At 51.7% G+C, this 22,485-nt stretch overlaps 1 non-coding gene across 1 annotated transcript; it reads left to right on the top strand.

The window, feature by feature from the left end:
* The first annotated feature begins 304 nt into the window (after positions 1–304).
* On the top strand, positions 305–413 carry LOC118018442. The gene has a single exon (XR_004681408.1). It is a non-coding gene; the product is annotated as a U6 spliceosomal RNA (small nuclear RNA).
* The last annotated feature ends 22,072 nt before the right edge of the window (positions 414–22,485 follow it).

The following is a 22,485-nucleotide window of genomic DNA, read 5'->3' as shown; positions in this document are numbered from 1 at the left end:
GCAAGGGGTGTAAGTCGGGGGAGGATCAGCAGAAGGCCAGGCCAGACTCTCCCAGGGAGCCCCCCAGGAGACTGTGCGACCCTGGGCCTCAGTGTTCTCATCTGGACAATGGGCCTCGAAGACGCTACCGCTACCGTCAGGCTCTGAGCCACCAAGGCATTTCCCCCGCACCCAGCCTCACTCCTGCCAAGAGGACACCTTGCAGCCCTCCACCCCCTCACCCAGGCTCCTGGCTCCCTATGGGAAGTGCAGCCCACTCGGCGCCACCATCCTGGGGCCTCCAGCCTCGTCTCCGAAGGACGGGGTGTGCTCGCTTCGGCCGCACACACACCAACACTGAAACAGGGCGGGGAAGAGGAGCGTGGCCCCTGCATAAGGATGACACACAGAATCTTGAAGTGTTCCATGTTTAAAAACGTAAAAACAAAAGATGAGGCCAAAGACTGCCTGCAGCATCTCTGTCCTCCCCATGACCCCCAGGCAGACCCTTGCTGCAGGCTCTGCAGGGCGGGAGGTGCCTTGTAGCTGACCTGGGAGCGGCCAATGTGACAGTAGGGTGGGAGGGATCCGGGGGACTCCATTAACCCCATTGTCACCCCCCCCCCCAAAACTGCCTGGCCTCAAACCAAGCTTTGCCAAACCAGCTGTGTGACCTGAGGCAGGTAACTCAACCTCTCTGAGTGGCTCATCGATAAGGTGCCGATGCGCTGGCCCCCTTGACAGAGCTGGAGTGAGAACTGGCTGCCACGGCCGCAGTGGGAGGCGCCCAGCCAGTGCCCAGCGCTCCGCGGTATAAGGACAGCTCCCAGGCATGAGAGAAAAGACAACCGTGGAGCTTGAAGGGACTTCAGCCAATGCTGACCCCAGGCCTCACTTGACGTCCACAGAGGGCAGCTGGAAAACGGGCCACACAGCCCTTAGGGCTCAGAGGGCACAGAGCCCAAGTTTCTGGCTCCCAGGCCAGTTCTCCCTGGTCACCTGAAGTCACTCCTGCCCCTGCTGCAGATGCGACAAATGCCTTCTCTATGATGGCATCCAGAGATGCCAGGCAAGAGTGGGCACGGGAAAGCACACCGCGGGCCTCGGGAACCCCCGCTCTGTTGTCGAGGACGAAAGAACCACTTGATTTGAGGCCAGGCAGTTCTTGGGGGGGGGGGGGCCGAGTGGGGCATCTGCCCGAGAAGGCGAGGCCAGGGTGGGATCCAGGCTACTGAGGCCGCGCTCCCTCTGCCTGCTGTCCGCTGGGCCCCCTTTTCCCTGGCAGAGGCTCCAGGCTTGATGAAGCTGTCTGTTGTCTGCAGTGTCACTTCTGATAGAGTCCAAAGGGGACAAAGGGAACAGGAACCACAGGTCCCTGAAACAGGCTGAACCCGATGTCAGCAGCTTCCTTGGGTCTTTAATGCCAGCCAGCTGCCCTGTGGATGCTCAGCCCAGCCCCTGCCCAACCTCACATGGAGGAGGGGGACACTGTGTACAGCCCCTGATTAATTAAACCAATAAACCACCAATGCAAATCTGGCCAAGGACCAGCTCTTCACAGTGCTCCATGCTGAGGGGAGGACTGCATGAACCACTGCAGCAGAACAGGAAGTAGGGAGGAGAGACAGAGGAGGAAAAGAAGGAAGAGAAAGGCCAGCCAGGGAGGGGGCTCAGAAGCAGGCTGAGGGTCCTGGCCCCCAGACCTCCTCTCTGGACCACATCATGACTCATATCTGTAGCATCCCCTGGGGTCCCGTTCTCACCTTTGTGCTCTCCTTCCCACCTCCTGTCAACATGGCTTCAAGGAAAGTCCTCTATCAGTCATTCACACTATAGTAAGAATTTGAAGCTGGACAAGAGTGCAGAGATGCCCTGATCCCACGTCATTTGGGGGATAAGGCAACTGAAGCTAGGAGGGCTAAATGCCCCTGGGCGCCAGTGGCCAAGCTGAAAGCTTCTGAGCACTAGGCCTACACCATTGGTCTTTGTGATGCACAACCTCCCCATGCCAAGGTCTTTCTTTGGTGGAGAGTCAAAATGTCTAACTTGGTGGAAAATATAGGCATATACTAGTGTGGGCCAAGGCTGGCTACCACAGTAGGAGTCCTGCAGGGGCCCTTTCTTCAGTGTCTTTGGGTCTGGGCAGTGTGGGACCCTGGCAAAGGCCCAGGCAAGCAGCCCTGCTCACCCTCTATTCTGGATTCTCAGGGGACCTGGTTGTCAGGAAGTTTGTCCATTAGGAGAAGCTGTGTGGCCTGGGGCCAGCCCTGGTCTTTTCTGGGCCTCATTTTCTCTGTCTGATCATAAGGGACTCAGAACTAACCATCTGTAAGTGACTCTTCATCAGGGTCTGTAAGGGGAGAACTGCCTCTTTGACAAGCCTGGGGTCTGGCCTGAACAGAGAGCTTATGTTTGGAGCCAGAGCCCCTCTAGCCACCCCCAAACTGCCGGATGGGCCCTGAGGTTCAGCCATGAATTCCAAGCACCCTTCATTTCCCCATCTATAAAATGGGGTCTCACGGGTGGGAGGCTATGCACTAATGAATGCTTTCTGAGCCTCAGAAGAGAAAAAGGGGAGCCTCTGTGGGGACCAGGGGACATAAGGCTGCAGCCTAGGGGTCCCTGATGCCAGGCTGGTCACTGGGCCCTGCCCCGCTGGTCTAGGAAACACCAGCAATCCAGCAACCTCTAGTCTACTAGAGAGGTTTTCCTGGCATTCACTTCCTCTGGGACCTCGAGGAAAATCTTCCACACGTCATGTCCCCTACAGCCCTCCTCTGTAGATGGTTCGGAAGCCCTGTGACCCAGGTTCCCAACTCTAGAGAAAGTGACAGCATTTTCCTCATGTCCCTCTCTCCGACTGGGGTTGTCAAGTCTTCACACATCCCTACCACTCTGAGGGACACAGGGGATACATGGGAAGGTGCCAGCCATCAGAAGGCTATGTCTCCCCTGGGTAGACAGAAGGCAAAGCAATGAGAGAGGCTGAATGTCACCACGTGTGAAAATGTTAGAATAAATGGCCTCACGGCCCAGATGCCTCAGCAGGGAAAGGAAGCATAAAGCCCTGCAGTCTTCTAGTTGCTGACCCTGGCAGACATCTCCAATAGATCCCACAACTCTTTCCAGCTGAGCCCGGATGCAGCCTCCCTGGTCTTTCTGTGAATGGTGCTCTGGGCAGCCCCCGGCCTGATCGCTGGGGTTAGCAAGCAAAGCGGGGCTCACCTGTCCCCAGAGGTCTAAGAATTATAGCTGAGCCAGCTGCAGGAGACTTCTTGGAGGGAGAAGTCTTCACCTAGGCCTTGAAAGAAGAATCTGGATAGTTGGAGGGAACAGAGAGATGTTCCAGGTGGCAGGAGCAGTGTAAGTGGAGATCTGGAGAGAGAAATCTGCACGGTATATTCAAGGGCAGTGAGATCAGGTGCCAGAGGGGAGAGAAGCCCAGGAGAGTAGAAGGAGGCAGAATGGGAGGTGGGGGGGTGCCCAAAGTCAGGCCAGTCCCACCCCTTTTCCCAGTCTGGTTGATTGAACCTGAAGCCCCACTGCCTTCTGTACCCACTCCCTAGCCTGGAGAGAGGCCCTGGAGGAGCGTGGGGTGAGCGAGTGGCACTGGGTCACAAGGAAATTTGCAGCCTCATTAGAATGACATGTCACTGCCCATTCTGAGTTGCAGGGTAGGTGCCTGAGATGCATAAACCATCACCGGCAGCTCTGCTCCGTGGGTGATTTACAGCCACATCCAGCCCAGTCCGGCCACCCGTCCAGGGGCAGCCCACACCACAGGGAGAGCTGTCCTCCATCACTGCACCGGGGGCCAAGTGCAGAACGGCCAACTCAGACACCAGGGCCTCTAGGGCTCTAGGATGCAAGGGGCACACAGGCCAAGGACAGGTGCACAATGCAACCCCTTTCCCTTCCCCTGGGCCCCTCCTTAGAAGACAAGTCTCCACCCACACTTTCCTTTAGAACCTCTCTTAGTTTTCACCCCTAACAGGGAGCCCACCAGGATTTATCTGCAAGACCTAACCAACTGCACAGAATGGCAGGAAACCTGTTTATAGGTCTGACCCAATGCTAATATTCTAAGGGACTTGGGCAAGCCATCCCTCTACCCAGGACTCAGTGTCTCCATCTGTCACCAAGGGAGTCAGACAAGAGAGCCCTCGGGCCTCCAGCAATACTCTCTCGTCATTTCTGTCCAGAGGAGGCCAGTTGCCTGGCTGGCCCTACAGGATCATCTGGAGTCTAGGCACCTTGTCCTGCTGTCCTCAGAGCCTAGCCCAGGTGCTGACCAGCAACCTGAGGGGTTCAAAGGCCCAGAACCTTGGACTGCCATAGCTGGAGGGGCCTTCAAAGACCCTATGGTCCAAACTCTGCTTTTCCCAGATGGGCCATGGAGGCCCAGAGAGGGCAATGACTTGCCCAAGGCTGCACAGCAAGCCCTCCACAGCCAGGATCTGTACCTTAGTTGAGATCTTGGTGATGTGACTCATGGGTACAAAGGCTGTGCTAACTGTCCCATTCCTGCCACTCACAGGGAGTCCCCTGGGGTAAGGGAGGGTCACTGGACCCTGATGGGTGGGGTCAACAGGGCAAACAGAAGAAATCTCCCCCACCTGCCAAGAACCCACAATTGAGACAAGAGGAAGAGATTCTCGTGGGAAACAGGAACCAGAGAGTGCACTGTCCCACCTAAAGCTCCCCCATCAGCTCCCTGCTGCCTGTCATTCCATCATAAGTGAAGTGTCGCTTTGGGGTAAAAACTGCCCTCTTTATAGAGGAAGTTCCAAAGTCATTTCCTAGCATCTCAGTATAAATGAATTTGTCAGAAGTCCTTCTCTGAGGCAACAGGGGCCCAAGATCAAATAAAGGATCCAAAGAGAAAGACCCCTGCTTCTTCTGGGGTGCAGACAAAAGTTCCTAGAATTCTCTCCCCATGGGCAGCCCTCTGGCCTCATATGCTGGTTTACAGCTTGTCCCAGCACGTGCGCGCGCGCGCACACACACACACACACACACAAACACATGCACACGCACACACCGCACTGCCAAGACCAGAGTGAAAGCATCAGCCTAGCAAAGACCTTCTCAGTGTCAGAGAGGGCTTTCTCAGGGGTGGGGAGCTGCCTGATCCTGGAGGCATCCAAGCCAAGGGAGTGGAATGACGAGGGGCTTTCCATCCCAGAGAGACTCGAGGACACTTTGCCACTCCCTGTCCTCCCCCTCCTCCTCCATGAGCCCCCCAGTTCTGCCAGCCTGAATGCAAGTCCATGAATGTCCTGCCCATCCTCTGCCCTGCTACTGGGGCCCTGGCATTTGAGGGTGTTCTCTGAGTAGCCAGTGCCAGGTGGCCCCTCGCAGGGGCTGGTAGCCCCCTTGTCACGAGGCTCCAGGGCCCCCAGAGCCCCCCACCAATCAGGCCACAGCCCACCCCTCGGTTGCTGGTCCCAGGCTACAGGACCCTTCGTTAGCACTCATGGGGGCACAAGGAGCCTTGGCATCCGACCCAGAAAATGACAGTCTCCAAAGGCCCTCACTCACTCGCTCACAGTCTCCCACGTGCCTGTGGGCAGGCACCCAGGTGGGGGCACGGAGACCGGCCTGCAGTCCTCCTACCTCTTGGCTCCGCATGGCTCTCCCGCTCCGAGCCTTTGCCTCCTGCTCTGCCAGTCTCTCCCTCCCCTCTGGCTCTCCTCCTGTGCGTCCCATCTCTTCCCAGTCTGGCCCTAGTGCTCTTTGCCTCTGTGCCTTCTGCCCCTCATTCCCCGCCTCCTGCTCTCCCCATCTCCGTGGGCCCCAGCCCTGCGGGGCTGCACATCCAAGCCAATGCTGAATCAGCGTTTCTGAGCCCTTCGGAGCTGAGGGCAACTCTCCCTTCTCCCCAGCGCAGCCCCCCAGGCAGCCTCCTGCTGCTACTCCCTGTCCTCTGGCCATCTCCTGGGGACCCTGCCCTGTGCCAGGCCCCAAGGCAGGCAGGGGAGGGGAGAGGCCCAGGCACTTCCCTCAGATAGCCAAGGTGGGTTTTACATACAAGCAAATGGAAGCACAGAGACATGAAGAGACCACCCCAGCCAAGCTGCGGTTTAAACCCAGGTCTCCCGGACTCCAAAGCCCAGGGGCTTTCTTATCTCCACGTCGGGGAGCCCAGACAGCTGGGCTAATGGTACAGCCAGGACTCGAACCTCCAGCCCTGCAGGCGCACAGGGACTAGTTCCGTCAGAGCCAGGAGATGCTCACGGAGGGGTGTCCCTGCCACCAAGGGGATACCATCTAGGACAGGGGTGGGGCTGGGGGGTCCTGGAAGGAAGCATCGGGGAGAGGGAGATGGGGGACCCCGGTGGGAGAGCAGGAGGCAGGGAGGGGATGAGCGCAGCAGGGAAGGAAGGGGGGGGAGGGCAAAGCAGGAGGACCCAGGAGGAAAAGACAAAGGGAAGGAGACAGGAAAAACCACAGAGCCCTTCCTCCCCTCCCCCAAAGCCGAAAGTTAAAAATAGGCTGTGTGGTGAAAGAGAGACAGAATGAGAGCAGGCGTCTGAAGCAAGAGGTATGGGGGCTGGACCAGGAGGAGTGTTCCCGCAGGCCTCAGCCACGGACGAGGTGGTGGCCGCGTCTGCCCCGCCTGCCCCGGCTCCGACCTGGGCCTGAGGACATCCTCCCACCCAGGAATAACCCACCCATGCAGCGTTCGGCCGGCTCAGAGCCAGGCTCTGGGCACCCAGACCTGGCAGGTTGGCCGTTACAACCCCACTGTACAGATGGAGAAACTGAGGCTCAGAGAGGCACATGACAGGCCTGACTCCTGGGCACCACCACGAGGAGTTGGCCACAGAGGGGACAGACACCCTGTGGGATTCCCTGGGCTCAGAATTAAAGATGCAGCGCCCCCACCTTCACCTCCGAGTGCCCCCCACCCCCCCGCCCCGGGCTGACACCCAACATCAAGGAGGGCAGAGAGGAAAGGGTGAGGGACGAAGTCCCAGGAGATCTGGCCGCACACACCACGATGCCCCACCACCTTCTTGCGTTGGCAGCTCTGCGGGAGGCTGAGGCCCGGCGAGGGCGAGCTGTCTGCCCTGGTGCTCACCACAGCGGCAAAGGTAGGCGCTGAGAACCGGGAGATCTTTCTGTTCCCAGCCCGGCCCTGCCCCTAAGCGGCTGGGTGGCAGGGTTAGACCCCCCCTTCCCGGAGCTTGAGCTCCCTCATAACCCCGTGCCCTTCCTGCCTACCTCCTGGGCACGCCTGTGGAGGAACTAATTAGTGGTTGGTTTGCGGAGGCGAAGGCCCACATGCACACAGAGGGTTATTAGCCCTCCGAGCCCGAGAGGAAGGCCAGCTAGGAGCTGCCGTGCTGACGGGGCTAGTTTCTCTGCCCAACTGGAGGGCGTCATTACTTTTGTTAGCAGACAGCGTGATTATTGGATGTTGTTAATAATCTCTTAGGTTTATAAACAGCCCTTCTTCCAAGGATCTTAGGGCTCTTCCACATTTAGCTTCCCCTGTTGCCAGCAGGTCAATACCGCAGCACGGGGAAGCACAGATCTCCGTGCTTTTATGAGACACAGAGGGGTTAGGCCACTCGACCAGGGTCACACAGCGAGTCAGAGACAGAGCTGGAACCAGTGGTCATGGTCTTCAGGGGCCCAGGAAGAACCCATCTTCTGTAGACTCACTGATTCTCTCGGTCTCTCTCTAGCCATCTCAGGACAAGCCCACCCCTCACACTTGTCTCGTGTTTTCTATCAGATTGGATCCCCTGTGATCAAGGCAGGGCTGGTGGAATTGTTGTTACCATGGGGCAGGTGAGGCTCAGAGAAGTGAAGTGACTTACTAAAGATCACACAGCAATAGGCAGGTGTCTGGACTCCCCCTCCAGTGCTCTAACCAGGCTGGCAGCTGAGCTGGGGAGTCTCCAGGGGAACAGTGAGGTGGGTTCTATGACAGGTAGGAAGACCTTGTCCTGTTAGTCCTTCCTGCAGGGTGCGGGGGAGGGGGCCGAGCCAGGGCAGCCCGTGGCCATCTCCCTTCCGTGGCCCACAGGTGGTCGTGAGGGAGGAAAATGAGGAGGAAGAAGGTAGCCCAGACGGAGAGGAGACCCCAGTGGCTGACTGAAGGCAGCTAACTCCCTTGTTTGTGCCTCCATGTCCACAGCTGCCATATGAGGATGGGGCTGGGCAAGGGGAGCCCTTAGATTCCCTCTGGTTCGGAGGCTGCTGAGGTCTCGAAGAGCCTGGGGTCCGGCCCCCGAGTCCAGCCTGCCAGAGCCCCTCCAGCATGTTGGGGTGGGGGGGAGAACCCAGCCAGTAAGGCAGGAGCCCTGGCTTGTATCGCAGCTGACAGGGACCTTGAGCTGGTCCCTCACCCTCCGGGCATCTGTCTCCTCGTCTGTCGAGTAAGGGACTACCCTGAGGTCCCTTCTGGCCCCGGGGCAGCCATGAGTGAGCTGCGGGAGCGGCTCACAGCTGGCTGGTTTGGGCACACAGGAGTCTGATTCAGACATGGATAAACATCGGTCACCCAGCCTCCCCGGGCCACCAGGGGCTACAGAGACACCCCAAGGAGGCCCTGTTCATCTTCCTTTAAAACCACAGACCCCAGAGCTCTGGCCCAGGGTGGCCGGCTCCGAACAGCACTAGCAGCCCAAGTCCCTGGTTAATGAAGACAGATGGGCTCGCCTGGGCTGCACGGGAGGTAGGAAGTGAGCAGGGCTGGGACTGGGGGAGCTGTCAAAGGGGCAGGGGCTGGAGGGGAGAAGAGATTCCTAATCGAGAAAGATGAGGAGGGGGACAGTCCCCGGGGCCTCCTCCCGAGAAACTGCCCCCAGGGCCCACAGGGCTCCTGCTTTGTAGGCTCTCGGGGTGGGTGCGGCCTCATCCCCTCTACCCTTCTGACTTTGGGCAGGGAAGGAACAGCAGATTAGATCTCAGCCCAAAGGTCCAGAAGCGATGGGGGAACGAAGCTAGCCATGACCCTCTCATCACCAGGCACAGCGCTTCAGTTGGTCAGGATTTCCCGGCACAATCTCCCAGGAGTCGCCATGACGTAAGTCCTCCCACCTCATTTCATAGCCAGAGAAACTGAGGCCCAGAAAGGGCTGGAGACGCTTACCACATCACCCAGTACGAGGCTGAGCTTGGCCGTGGACTTGCTTGCTCCCACCACCCCTGGCTTCCAGTCTGCAACCCGAGCAAGCAGGAGGTCTGCGCGGAGGGATGCTCCACCAAGGTATCAAGGCCCAAGAGAACTGGCCAGCCCTCCATCACGCATGTCAACAGACGGGGCATTCCGTGGGGTGGGGAGGCAGGTGAGGAATGGGGGCAAGCATGATCTGCTCCTGAGGATGTATTACAAGGCCAACCGAAAGGGACCATGTCAGCCCCGGTTGACCAAGTCAGCGCAGTAGTGGGATTCTGCCGGGATTCTGCCGGCAGCGCGGTGGCCCCCTGCCTCATTCACATGGAGAATGGGGACAGACAGCCCACCTGGGGCACCAGGACAGGGAAAGCAGGGAAAGGGCAGAGCTGGTTGGAACACTTGCAGTGTTGTTGGTACAGGTGAGCAAAGAGAACACCTCGCCCACGACCAGCACCTCCACCCTCCGTGGGCACCCATGGGAATTGGGAATTGAGAAAGAGCTCCCTCCCCCACCCCTCACATGCCAGAGGCTCCCCTTATATGCCTGCTTTTGAGCCCCCCCACTCTCCCCCGCCACCTTCTGTGGCCCTCGGCTGCTGGGAGGGCTGCAGGGAGGCAGGGCTTGGGGAATGGTGCTCTGCAATTCAGGCTGCGGAGCCGTGGTCTCCTGACCTGTGAATGAGACATAACAAGACCTCCCTCGTGGGCTTTGTGAGATTAAGACAACACGTGCACCCAGTAAGCTCTCCACCGCTCCTCCCTTTCCGGCCGTGCCTTAGCCAAGTGCACATCCTCATTGCTTTACCCCAGCCTCTCATAAGGGACTCCTGGCTGATGCCCTGACAGCAGCCCCTGCCCCTCCATCTCCTCTGCACAGCCTGCCACGGTGAGCTTCCTGAAATGCTAACCCGAGTCCCACCACTTCTGGGCTCAAAAATCTGTCGGTCCTGGATATGGGATGAAGTTAAAGAATGGTTGTTAACTTCGTTCAGGGGTGGTCATGGTAGTACGGTTATGTTTTGTTTTTAAAGAGTCGCCAAGTTTTAGAGATACAAAAATATTTATATATGAAATGATACGTGATTTGCCTCAAAATAATCTGAGGGTGGGGTACAGCTGGAATGAGCTGGGCAAATTGTCCATTGTTGAGCCAGGCAGGTGGTCGGTCTATGAGGATCGTTATACCAGCTTCCTGCTTTTGTGCGTGTTTGAAACTTCCTATAGTAAGAAGTTTTTCAAACGTGGAGGGAGAATGGATGAGAACGTGGGAGAACGTGATCACCGTTGGTGGGCACAGGGGAGTCACTATACTGCATGCTTTGGTGTATATTTGTACGTTTTCACAATGAAAAGTTGTTCTGATATTGTGTTCCTAAAAGCAAGTCTGTCTGCTCCTCCTTGCTGCCCCAGGGTGGCACTCCTTAGCACAGGTCCTCCAGAAACTGCACCTACAGCCCCAGCTCACTTGTCACTGTGCCAGCCCCAGCCCCCCGGACTTGCCTGCACCTCACGCTCCGGGATCAGGGACTGCAGTCAGCTGCCAGACACTCCAGTCCGTGTCCCTGCTCTGTCCCCTCAGTGGCACATCTCGAAATCCCGTCAGCCAAGAGGTCTTGGTTGATCCCCCAAATGGCCTTCTCTAGGAAGCAGGTCCTGCTTCTTCTCTGGTCTCCACCCTGCTGGAAGAGATCACCGCTTCCTTGCAGCCCCTACAATCCATGTGGCCAGGGACACGGGCTGCAAGGGGCTGGGTTTGCCTTTGTCTTCGAGCGCCCAAAGCCTAGCACCAAGCCTGAATTCTCAGTCCACTAAGAATCCAGAGGTCTCCGGTAACACGGGACATAGTCTGGCCGCGCAAATCCCAGAGAACCGGGATCATTTCCTGAGGTCGCCCTGCCCCCTGTTGGTGGAAAGTAGCTTTGCAGGGTTGGGTGGAAGCAAAACTGGATTCCTTGCACCCCCAGAGCCTATAGCAGAACTCTGAACGAGGCTGGGAGATGGGGGAGCCCCCGCCACAGAAGCATGCAGAGCCCATCACCGTCAGCCTCCTCCCACCCCTTGGGGCTCCCATATTCTCAGCCCACTGAAGACTCTCCTTAGGAACTGGCCACACCCTCCCTCTGGACACCTGACTTTGGCTAAGCACCACCCCCAACACATACCTTGTCCCTGCCGGGCCAGCTCCTGGTGAATCTTCAAGGCGTACAGTGAACATCCCTCCATGCAGACACTGCCCTGTCCCCCACGTGTAGAGTTACTCTGTGTCACTCTATTTTTGCCCAACCACAGTCCTCTAGGATGGCACCTGTCGCCTGTATTACTGGGGTAACCGACTCGTTGCCCAGACCAGAGGGTCCTTAAGACAGGCCACTTGGTCTCAGCATGGGAGAGACCCACTAAGAGTTTCTAGCACTCTTGCTGAAGCTCCCCGCTGTCTTTGGGAGGGGAGGCTGAGGCATCAGACAGGAGCAGGTAGCAGTTTTTGTCTCCCTCGGAAGAAACGAAGACTTTCTATCTCTAATATCTCGAATGGTCCTGTCCAGTATGGCAGCCCCCAGTCCCACGTGGCCCTCAGTTGGAGGTAGCTGACCTACCCTTCCCTCATCAGCAAGAACTTCGGCTCAGACGGCCGGAGCCATCCCAGAATGGAGAGTGCACTTAAGGGAGTGAGCGCCCCGTAACCGGGGACATTCAGGGCACCCTGGGGACACCTCATCCTAAAAACCAGTGGCCACCTCCAAGTGTGCTTAGGACTCTTGGACTGCTCCTAAGCTGTCTTTCAGATCTCATTTCATTCAACAACATTTAGTGAATGCCTGGCTGAGCCAGGGGCTAAGCTGAGCCCCAGCAATATAATGGAGAGAGACCACATGATCTCTGGGGGACAAAATCGTCACCGTCACCACCACCCTGATCGAGAACCATTGTCCCAGACCCTCCTGGTAGGCAAGCATGGTCCCTGTGAGACATGGGTGGGAAAGAGCCATTTGTGTTGGGGGTGATGGAGGGGAGCAGCCCCCCCTGCGGGTGGCTCCATGGGCCTAGAAGGAGGGCAAAGGTGGCCGGTTTCAGGATTTCCACCAGGCAGAGCCTGCTGTCCTTGCCCACCAGCTCTGAGGCTGTGTGCCCCTCAGGAACTGCTGGGAGGGTCCAGCCTCAGCTGTCTGGGGGGAAGGACACCCCCACTTTGGCCTCAGAGAAGGCCAGTTGCTGGAACAGAAGCATGGGCTACAGAGCAGGGGCCCAGGCCCAGACAGCACACCCTCTGTGGCAAACGTTGAGGCGGGCAGCCTGGAAAAGCCAGACTCTTCGCTCATGGAGAATGGAAGCTTTCCTTTGGGATGGTACAAGGCCCTGGGGTTCATGTCTGCCTAGGGACATGGCTTGGAGGAGGAGCCCCCAGAATATATATTGAACTTCCAGCCACTTTGGGGTGTGGGTCCTACCATGTTCTATTTTGACAATATTTTAAGTGACACCACTTGCGTCCCAAGGGTGTGAAGCATTTATACCTGTAACTATCATCTCAATATCCCTCTCCCCTCCTTCCTGCCACTTGTCACAGTACTCAGCATGTAGAAATCAAACAGTAACTGATGAAGAAGGAAAGGAAGGAGGGAGGGGAGGGAACTCGCCCTTGATTACCATGCGCTTGGGAACATGGTGCCTGAAAACAGACATGGCGACCAGAATTATGAACGCAGAGAAGCTTAGAACTGGAAGGGATCTAGGGCCGTAGGTGGAGAGCTCTGTCCCATGCAGCCGTCCCTACAGCAGCCCTGACGGGGTCGGTGCATTCAGCTGCTGCCAGCCAGGTACAACAGAGCCCTCCGCTCTTGAGGGAGGCCTGTCCCCTGTGGGACAGGCATGGCTGGTTTAGAGTTCAGCTAACCCACAGAAAAACATTAGAACTAAATAGAGCATCGGTGTGACTGCAGACAAGGTACGATCAAAATTCACACCCCATCTGCACACCCAACAGTAGCCAATTAGAAATGTAATGGGACAAATATCCTATGCACAATGGCCTACCAAGACTATAAAATACCTAAGAGCAAACTTAATGAGAAATGTCCAAGTCCTATACAAGGAACACAATAAAACTTTACTGAAGGACATAAAGAAGGCCTGAATAAATGGAGTGATATATCATGCTCCAGATGGGAAGACTCAATAATATGAAGATGTCAATTCTTCACAAATTAAATCTATAAATTCAATGCATTTCCAATCAGAACCCTAAAGGGATTTTTATAGAACTTGACAGGCTGGTTTTAAGGCTCATCTGAAAGAGTAAACAAGTAAGAATCACCAAGAACATTTTGAAAAAAGAAGAAAAATGAGATAAGACTTGACCTACCAGATACCAAAACACATTGTAAAGCCAGAGTAATTACAACAGGGCAGAGTGGATGCATCAAAGGAACAGAACAAAGACTCCAGGAACCATGCTACGGGGATCATGGGAACTGGGCAAAATGCAAGAGCAGCATTCAGATCGGGGGTGGGGGAACAAGATAGACTAGTTGAGATATGAACAAATAGTGTGGGATTTTTCCTTATCCACTTGGAAAACAAAATAGTAAGTATTGCTCTCGGGGTTTTTGTTGTTGTTGTTGTTGTTAGTATTATTATATCTCACATGACGCCCAAAAGAAAATTCCAGAGAGATTAATAATCTGAGCACTTTTTACCAGCTGTCCAATATTTGTTGATCTTGATGTGAGGAAGTCCTTTCTAAGCTAGACATGAAATCCAGAAACCACAAAGGAAAAGTCAGGCAAATCTGCCTGTCTAAAAATTTAACATTTCAGGGCGCCTGGGCGGCTTAGTCAGTTAAGCGTCTGACTTGATTTCGGCTCAGGTCATGATCTCGGGGTTATGAGATCGAGCCCCGCCTCAGGGTCTGCACTGGGCATGGAGCCTGCTGAAGATTCTCTCTCTCTCTCCCTCTCTGCCTCTTCCCCACCCCCTCTCTCTACCCTCCTCCCTAAAAAAAAAGAAATTAACATTTCACTATGTCACTAAGCAAAAAACAAATGAGATGCAGAGAAATATTTACAACACGTAATAAATGAGGGGCTATTATCCTACAAATCAATAAGAAAAAGACCATCTTGAATTAAGAAAAACAAACAAAAAAGACTGCAGGTGGGTTGGTGGTGGAGGGATGAAAGTCCAGGGCATGTGCTTTGAAGAATAGGAGGTCCCTGAGGGCAACAGGCTGAATCTGCTGGGGACCTCTGAGAGACCGTGTAGAACACATGAGGATTGCTCCCCCAAGGAGCAAGGAAGCGGATTTTACCCCCTAGGCCCTGGTCCCCATTGGTGAAGAGTGGGGCATTACCCTCCCACTCTAAATGTCTAGACAGAGATTGTTCTAGGGGTGGAGAATGTCCTCTGGGGGAGGGAGGCCAGAGCAGCAGCGGACGATGGACAGACCGTGCATGTGACCTTCACCTGGGGTTGAGAGGGCACAGGCATGCTGCTGGGCACTTGCCACAGACCATCTCATTTAGTCGTTGCAAAAACCCTACAAGGCAACTATTATCATTATTATTATTACTCCCATTGTACAGTTGAGTAAACTGAGGCTCCGAGAGGTTCAGTAACTTGCCCAAATCCCACCATTAGGCCAGTGGAGGAGCGGGACCTCAGCAGTTGCTGCTCCAGTTCCTGCCATGGCCTCCACGTGGTGACCCTCGGTGGGCACAAAGTGGCGTGGAAAGGTGGTATTTACCTTTCTCTTTATGCCCAGCCATATTACCAACGCCCTTCTTGTTATTTTTTGTTGTGTTGTTTTTTTTACTATAAGCATGTGTTCCTTCCATAATTTAAAAAAAAAAAAAGGTTGTGTGACTTGTCCAGTCACAATGTGTAAACCTGAAATTAATGTATCATTGTACGTCAATTATACTTCAATAAAATTTAAAAATATTTTTTTCCAAAGTTGTGTGTTTTTTGCTTTAACTTTTTAGATCCTTAGCCTAGGATCTGGCAAATAAAAATTAGCGGTAGGGAAATGTGAGTCTGAGCGGTGTCCCTTGTGGAAAGTACTTCTTGAATACGGTTTCTAGGTTGCTCGGTAGCCATCCCACCCAGCAAATAAACAGTGCATGAACACGGATTTGGGAAGCATTTGTTGAGAGCGTTCTAAGTACAGGGCAGCGTGCCAGACACCGTGGGGAATTCAGAGATGCCATGTTTCATCCCGCAGAGCAAGGGAAGGAAAGGAAATGTACTGAGGAAACAGACCCCATAAAGCTTGGTCAGCAAGTGGGTGGGGCCCGCGGGAAAGGCCCCTGGCAGGGGTGCATTGACTGGAGCAAACAGATTCTGAGCCTCAGGACCCTTCACCTGAATGGGACCCTTCCAGGAAGCAACCTGGTCATATATTTTTGCGAAATTTGCAAAAGAAACACATTTTGATATTTTAAACACAATGTGCAAGCCCCTCGTCTTCTGTCTCCGCCGCTTTCCTGGTGTTGCTCACCTCAGGTTGGGTTGTGTTAGACTAGATGCTGGGTGGGTTTGGGGATCTGGCTAAGGGCAAGCTGAGTTGGGGATACACTTAATTTGGGTTCAGAGGGACAGATACATGTATGTGATTCTCAGTCACTTCCATGTCTAGATGAGCCATTGCTGGCCATTCTGGTTGTAGGAACACCTTCCAGAAATATTCCCGCCTGCTGCTGTGCGGACTCACCAGGTGAGCGACAAAAAGGTGCAGGGTCAGACACTGTAAGTGACATGAATTTGTCCCTTGGACCCTGGCAAAGGGTATGTGGGTAATGCAGGAGAAAAAAGGCTCCTTATGTACAGAGCCAGCATCTAACCTCTAAAACATTCTTCCAGTTGTCAGTTGTATAATATTTGTAAGCAGGCATTTTCATTTTCATCAACACCTGGTAAAAAAGGCATCTTCTTGGAGTGCCTGGATGCTCAGTTGGTTAAGTGTCTGACTCTGGGTTTTGGCTCAGGTCATGCTCTCAGGGTCCTGAGATCGAGCCCCACATCGGGCTCCACACTGGGCATGGAGTCTGCTTGAGGTTCTCTCTCTCCCTCTGCCCCTCCTCTCTCTCTAATAAATAAATAAATCTTTAGAAAAAAAAAAAGACATCTTCTCAGTTGTTAACAAAATTCTCAATAATGTAACATATTCAATTATAAATACATGGTTACTTTTTTCTTTTTGTATTGCACAGATAGAATGTATCAGAATTTCATTGTTGGTCAGATCCAGCTAGGAAGTCTGTATATGTGTGAGGTTGGTTTATGCATCTAAATTATCAACAAAATAATTACTCTTTCTTCTAGCATAATTATCAAAATTTATCTTCCTATTCTCTCTCTAAAAATGCTAATGAAACTATCATCATATGGAGCAATCAAAATGTAGAAGAAATTGTAGGAAATAAAAACTACTTTAGGTGTGTGTCAGGCACCTAATTAAAATATTATGTTATTTCTACGAACTCTGTGAAGTTTATGGTAGTTCTTTTAAATTTGCAATTTGTTGTGACTGTCTTTGTCCTTCCAAATAAATATTGACATTGGAGCTTAAATTTGTGTGGGGAGATTTTTTTTCTGTAATTTATGTTATTTTGTTTAAAGAGCACCTCCACAACTACATACACATTAAAGTTATACAAAAATTCTGGATCTGCCCCTACTTCTTGGAAGAGGTCATTATTAAGTCATTTTATTTTATTTTTTAAGATTTTTATTTATTTATTTGAGAGACACTAGCAGGGGGAGGGGCAGAAGGAGAAGCAGACTCTCCACTGAGCAGGAAGCCTGATGCGGGTTCCATCCCAGGACTCTGGGATTGTGACCTGAGCCAAAGGCAGACACTTAACTGACTGAGCCACCCAGGCGTCCCTCTTAAGTCATTTTAATGGAGGGGTGAAATTCTACAGGTAGAATGGGAAGATCAGAAGATGGCCTAAACAAATCCAGACATTATGAGCCTCTGGACTCAACTAGGGAGCCTCAGAAGTTTCCTTGGGTCGGACCATGCCCCTGGAGCCTCACACATGCCTGACCCACTGTCCCACACTATGTGGCCTAAAGGACAGCCTGCCTTTCCACCTAGGCCAGCATCCAACCTCTCTAGGTGCTCCATCATGGGGGTAGTGGACACTATGGTCCTTCATGCAAGTCACCAGTTATTTCCAGCTTCACTTCCCAGGCATATGGTAGAATTGCACTTCCTCACTCCCTCTGAAACTAGGCACAGCCATGTGAGCTGAAACTGAAGATTCAATGCTAATCCACCACACCCCCATCCCACCCTTGCAGTGATTAGTGGTCCTGGAAATACAGAAGACAAGAGACCTCCATTGGCCTAGGTTCCCATGTGACTACAGTGGATAGAATCCCCCTGTCACCCTGCAATTAGGCGTGTTGTGAGAGAAAGAAGCTTTTGTTCTGTTGAGCCACAGAGATTTGGGGGGTTATTTGTTACTGCAGCAAAACTCAGCCCATCCTGACAGAGGCATGAAACAGAGGAGTTGAGGTTGCTTAGCCCAACGTGAGGCCCCCAGACTACTTGTTAGTTCATCTGTTCATATTCTACCCTCAGAGAACATAGCTCATGAGTCAAAGCATACCCTGCTGGGGCGGAAGGGACTACAAGGGACATGACCCTTCCTACAGGAAGATGACAAGGCATTTTCACTTTTGCCAGAACATTGCCCTACTTCAAAGTTTCCATCTTAACCCTCCCACACCCAACATGCAATAACAGGGATAGGATGGCTAGAAAAACATTCCTGCTCAAAAAGGGGAAGGAGAAGGAGGCACGTGGCAGTCAGTGGGCCTTAGCAAGTCTGAAATCCAGCAGGGCACGCTCATCGTAAGATCCTGGATCATAGCTCAGTCCTGTCCCTGGGAGTGAATCTTCATAGCTCTTGCTTAGAACACCGAATTCTTGTCTCTGAAATGTGGCTTACCTTTTCTTCTTGATAAGAAATGCTCCTGTTTGAAGTGCAGTAGCTTTTTCAGTCTGAATCCTACTCCTAGAAGGTAGGAAGTACAGTGGACTCTTTGCCTTTTCAATTGTCTCTGTCTTTTTCAGTCCAAGTTGGTAGTGCTATTACCAATACAAGTCTCTTAAAAAATTGGTGAAGTTCCTATGAATCTTATGGAGGTTTATTCTATTAGACAAAAATTCCAGCCACAAATCTCCTCAAGAGAAGCCCCTCTCTACCTTGGGCTGTGAGTCAGGGCACTGCAGAACCATGTCCTTAGGATTTTTAACAGCCCTCCCGTCTGGCAAAGTTGGTCTAAGAGTCACATCCTCAAGATTCTTCTAGAAGTCTACCTGAAAGTATGACGCACAGCCTTAAATCTCTCTAAGGTCATAACAAAGAGTCTTATAGCTACATCCCTGACTTGATCTTTACTGTGAAGCCATTTCTTACTTTGAGAATCTTTTGCAAGCTGGGAAGACTGTCCTGGGCCCTCTCTGTTTCCTCTAAATTTTGCTCAAAACCAAAACAGGTCAGAGTGCCTGGCTGGCTGAGTCTGCACAGCATGCAACTCTCGATCTTGGGGTTGTGAGTTCAAGTCCCACCGTGGGTATAGCAACTACTTTAAAAAAACACCACCACCAATCAGCTCATATTCCCTTTTCTCAGTATTATCACAGGCAGCTAGAAAGCTCAGCACAAGCTCATTAGGTAGCCCCTCTCTCTTCCAGGTGACTTGAAGAGACAATCTTCCTAATTGCTCTTGAGTCCTCTTTTCCCCAATAATTTCTTCACTGTCTTTTTTTTTTTAATTTTACTGAAATATACATATAAAACAGTTCATAACTCATAGAGGTATAGCTTGAAGAATTTTCACTAACTGACATACCCACATACCCACCACACAGATTCAGGAACAAAACGTTACCAGGAGCCCACTCACAATCTTTCCAATGCTAACTGTCATTGGGAAATGATGGGCCTGAGATTTCACACTCTAGATGCATTTTTTTAAATTCAAGTTTATTGAGCTATCATTTACACATTCATATTTGTTGGCACAGGCATCCAATCATTTGACCACACCACAGTCACTGTGACATCTGATGGGAAAGTGCCTACATGTGGTGTGTGCAGGGCACCAACACCAAGGTTTACTTCAAGCACTTTTGCAGAACTTGTCAGAAGTCTGACAGCCCTTACCAAGTGGAGGATATCACCTGTCAAAGCTGTAAACAGACTAGATGCTCCTGCACTGTAAAACTCCACCACGTTGACCCTAAAAGGCCCCATCGTCAAGATTTGTGTGGGAGACGCAAAGGCAAACGCCTGTCCTGTGACAGTACTTTCAGCTTCAAATATATCATTTAAATGAATGTAAAAAACAAACAAACAAAAAACAATGGTCCTACTTGAATGTGAGCTAATGAAGCAAAGTTAGCTTTTTTCCATGCTCCTTTCTGCCTCTCCTTTCTCAAAATACTTCATGAAAGGCTGTATTTTTGACAAAGCCTTCAAATGAAAGTATTGCAAAAACAATTAAAATATATATATATAAAATATTATAATTACCCCCCCCCAAAAAAAAATTCCCTTGTGCACTCGGTAGTCAGGTCCCACCCCTCCAGCCCCTAACAGTCAATCAGGAAACTTTGCCTCTAGTCGTGTGATTTTCAGAATGTTATATAAATGAAATAATATAGTATGTAGACATCTGAAATGCTGTCACTTAGCATAATGTGTTTGGGATTCATCCACTACACTGAATGCACCCACGGTCCACTCCTTTCCATTGCTGAGTAGTATTCCACTGTCTGAATTGACCACGCGTGTTTATTCATTCATCTGTTGATGGACATTTGGATTATTTCCAAATACAGCTGCTCTACACATTTGCAAGTAGGTTTTTGCATGGACATGTTTTCATTTCTCTTGGAGTAGGATCGCTGACTTATAAGGTAAATGGATGTTTAACTTCATAAGAAAACTGCCAAACTGTTTTCCAAAGTGGCTGAATGATTTTGTATTTCCAGCAGCAATGCATGAGAGTTGCAGTGGCCCCGCATCCTCATCAGCAGGATGGTATTGGCCCAGGATCCCAGGCCCAGAACGGTTTCCAGCACCAAACCGGAGCGGCAGAGGGATTGTCTCACCTACTGGAAATGAAGCCACCGTGGATCTTTATCTGCGCCCTGGGAGTGGCTTGGTCTGTGGCCCCTCTCCTAGTGACTTAGGCTTTTGCTCCTGTGTAACAGGATGTGCAAGAGGAGGGCGGGGTTTGGTACTTTCCCCATAAGCTGTCAATCCCCTCCGGCCCCTGCTCAGCTGCGGGGTCTTCCTTCCATCTTCCACCCCAGCACCCGCTGGAGTTCCTCTGTGCAAACTGTCCCGGTGTCTCGGGCCCCAGCTATTCATGCTGGCATGCCCACACACACCCTGCTCCCAACTATTTGTTAAGATTTTAGCTGATTTCTGGGGCGCCTGGGTGGCTCAGTCAGTTAAGCGCCGGCCTTCAGCTCAGGTCATGATCTTGGTGGTCCTGGGATCAAGCGGGGGGCTGGGCTCCCTGCTTAGCGGGGAGTCTGCTTCATCCTCTCCCTCCACCCTCCCTCACCCCCACTCATGTGCTCTCTCTTTTTCTCTCTCTCAAATAAATAAATAAAATCTTAAAAAAAAAAAAAAGATTTTCACTGACTTCTTCTTCCCACATATAGGGAGGCTGTGTGTGTCCCCCTTCTCCCCAAGGGCCAGCACAGATGAGCAGTCTGCATTCCTCCCTTGGAATTCAGGCTCCTTGGTTGCCCTGTGAGCTCAGCTTCCTGGCGAACAGAAGAAAAGTACTGACTTTGTAGTATATCCAGGCCTCCCCGTGTCAGTGTGGGAGCAACACTCTTTGCAGCTTCTATATATCCTGGGTGGAAGCAAACCTACCTTCCTGTCTTTGCAGCCTTCCATCTACGCTCTTCCCATCACTATTTCCAGGCAGCTTGTTTTCAGCATTCCACTTCTAGGAACCAAGTTTTGTTCAGGAATCTATGTGTCCTATTCTCTATTGCTGTATGAGAAGCCACCCCCAAAATCTGGTGGCTTACAATTAAACTGTACTACTAGTTCTCATGGTTCCATGGGTTGACTGGTCTCTGCTGAGCGATGTTCTCGCTTGGGTCTCACATGGGACAGCGGGGGCCTAAGTCATCTGAAGGTCTGGACAGCCAAGGAGCCTCAGCCCCACGCCAGCAGATGATTAGCAGAAGCCACAGGCATGAGCACCGACAGTCAAGGCCCAGTGGAGGGCCGTCTCTGGAGACTAGCTAACATCCTAAGAACACTACGCATAAAAGGGGACCTTTCACATTTAGATCTTACGTTTATCTAGCCATAAAGTTAACAGGAGGAAAGGAAGAATATTATCGTGGCAGGAAAATTATCAGATAAATCCTCCAAAGCACAAAGTTATAAGTCAGAGAAAAAAAAGAGAGAAGCCTAGTACACCAGTATATAGTATTTCCACCAACGAAGGACACTATGGAAGAAGTTAGTATACCGATGGCCAATGGGAGGAGATATTTGCAATATTGAAAATGGACAAGCAATTAGTGTCTAGATATAAACTCCTGCAAATCAACTTAAAAAAGAGAACACTGTAAACTCTAAAAAAATAAAAAAATAAATAATGAAAAGACTATTAAAAGGCAATTTATAAGCAATAAGCCTCAAGTGCTAACAAGCAGATGAAGAGGTGCTCAGAATCACTAGTAATCAGAAAAACAAAGTAAAACAGTGAGCTATCATTTTATACCTATTAACTTGGCAAAAATTAAAAAGCTAGATAATGCCAAGTGTGAACATCATGTGCGAGCCATATAGGAGAATAGAAACCCTCCCTCACACGATGCACAGCATCTGAAACTATTTTGGGACATGTACCCATGAGGGAATTGTTGGATTTATAGGAGATATATATGTTTATATTTACATATTTATACATTTTTATATATTTATATTTAAGCTGATAAGAAACTGTCCATAGGCCAGAGAGCTACTGAGTTGGAAGAGATGCTCCCTGCAGCATCACCGTTGTTGTTCTGTTCTGTGTGTGTTGCACACGCACACGCTTGGGGGCGGGGTAGTGGTGGTGGTGGCAGGTTGTTGGAAGCTACCTGAGTGTCCACCACTGGAAGAATGATAACCTATGTGGGGTGGTCACCACGGAATACTGCGCAGCAGTTAGAAGCTACAAGCAGATGCTAACAAGCAGATGGACACCAAGGAAGCTATTAAGTTTATATCTATATCTATATGGCAAAAATAGGTGAAAGAAACAAAATGAGACACAGCACACAGATCCATTTACAAAAAACAAAAAGACATACAGATGAAACAAGAGCACCTGTTGCAAAA

Source organism: Mirounga leonina, unplaced genomic scaffold (genome assembly GCF_011800145.1).
Source record: "Mirounga leonina isolate KUSES-001 unplaced genomic scaffold, KU_Mleo_1.0 Mir_106, whole genome shotgun sequence".
Classification (NCBI taxonomy): domain Eukaryota; kingdom Metazoa; phylum Chordata; class Mammalia; order Carnivora; family Phocidae; genus Mirounga; species Mirounga leonina.
The sequence above is the reverse complement of the archived record's forward strand: the minus strand, read 5'-3'. Positions and strand labels throughout refer to the sequence as shown.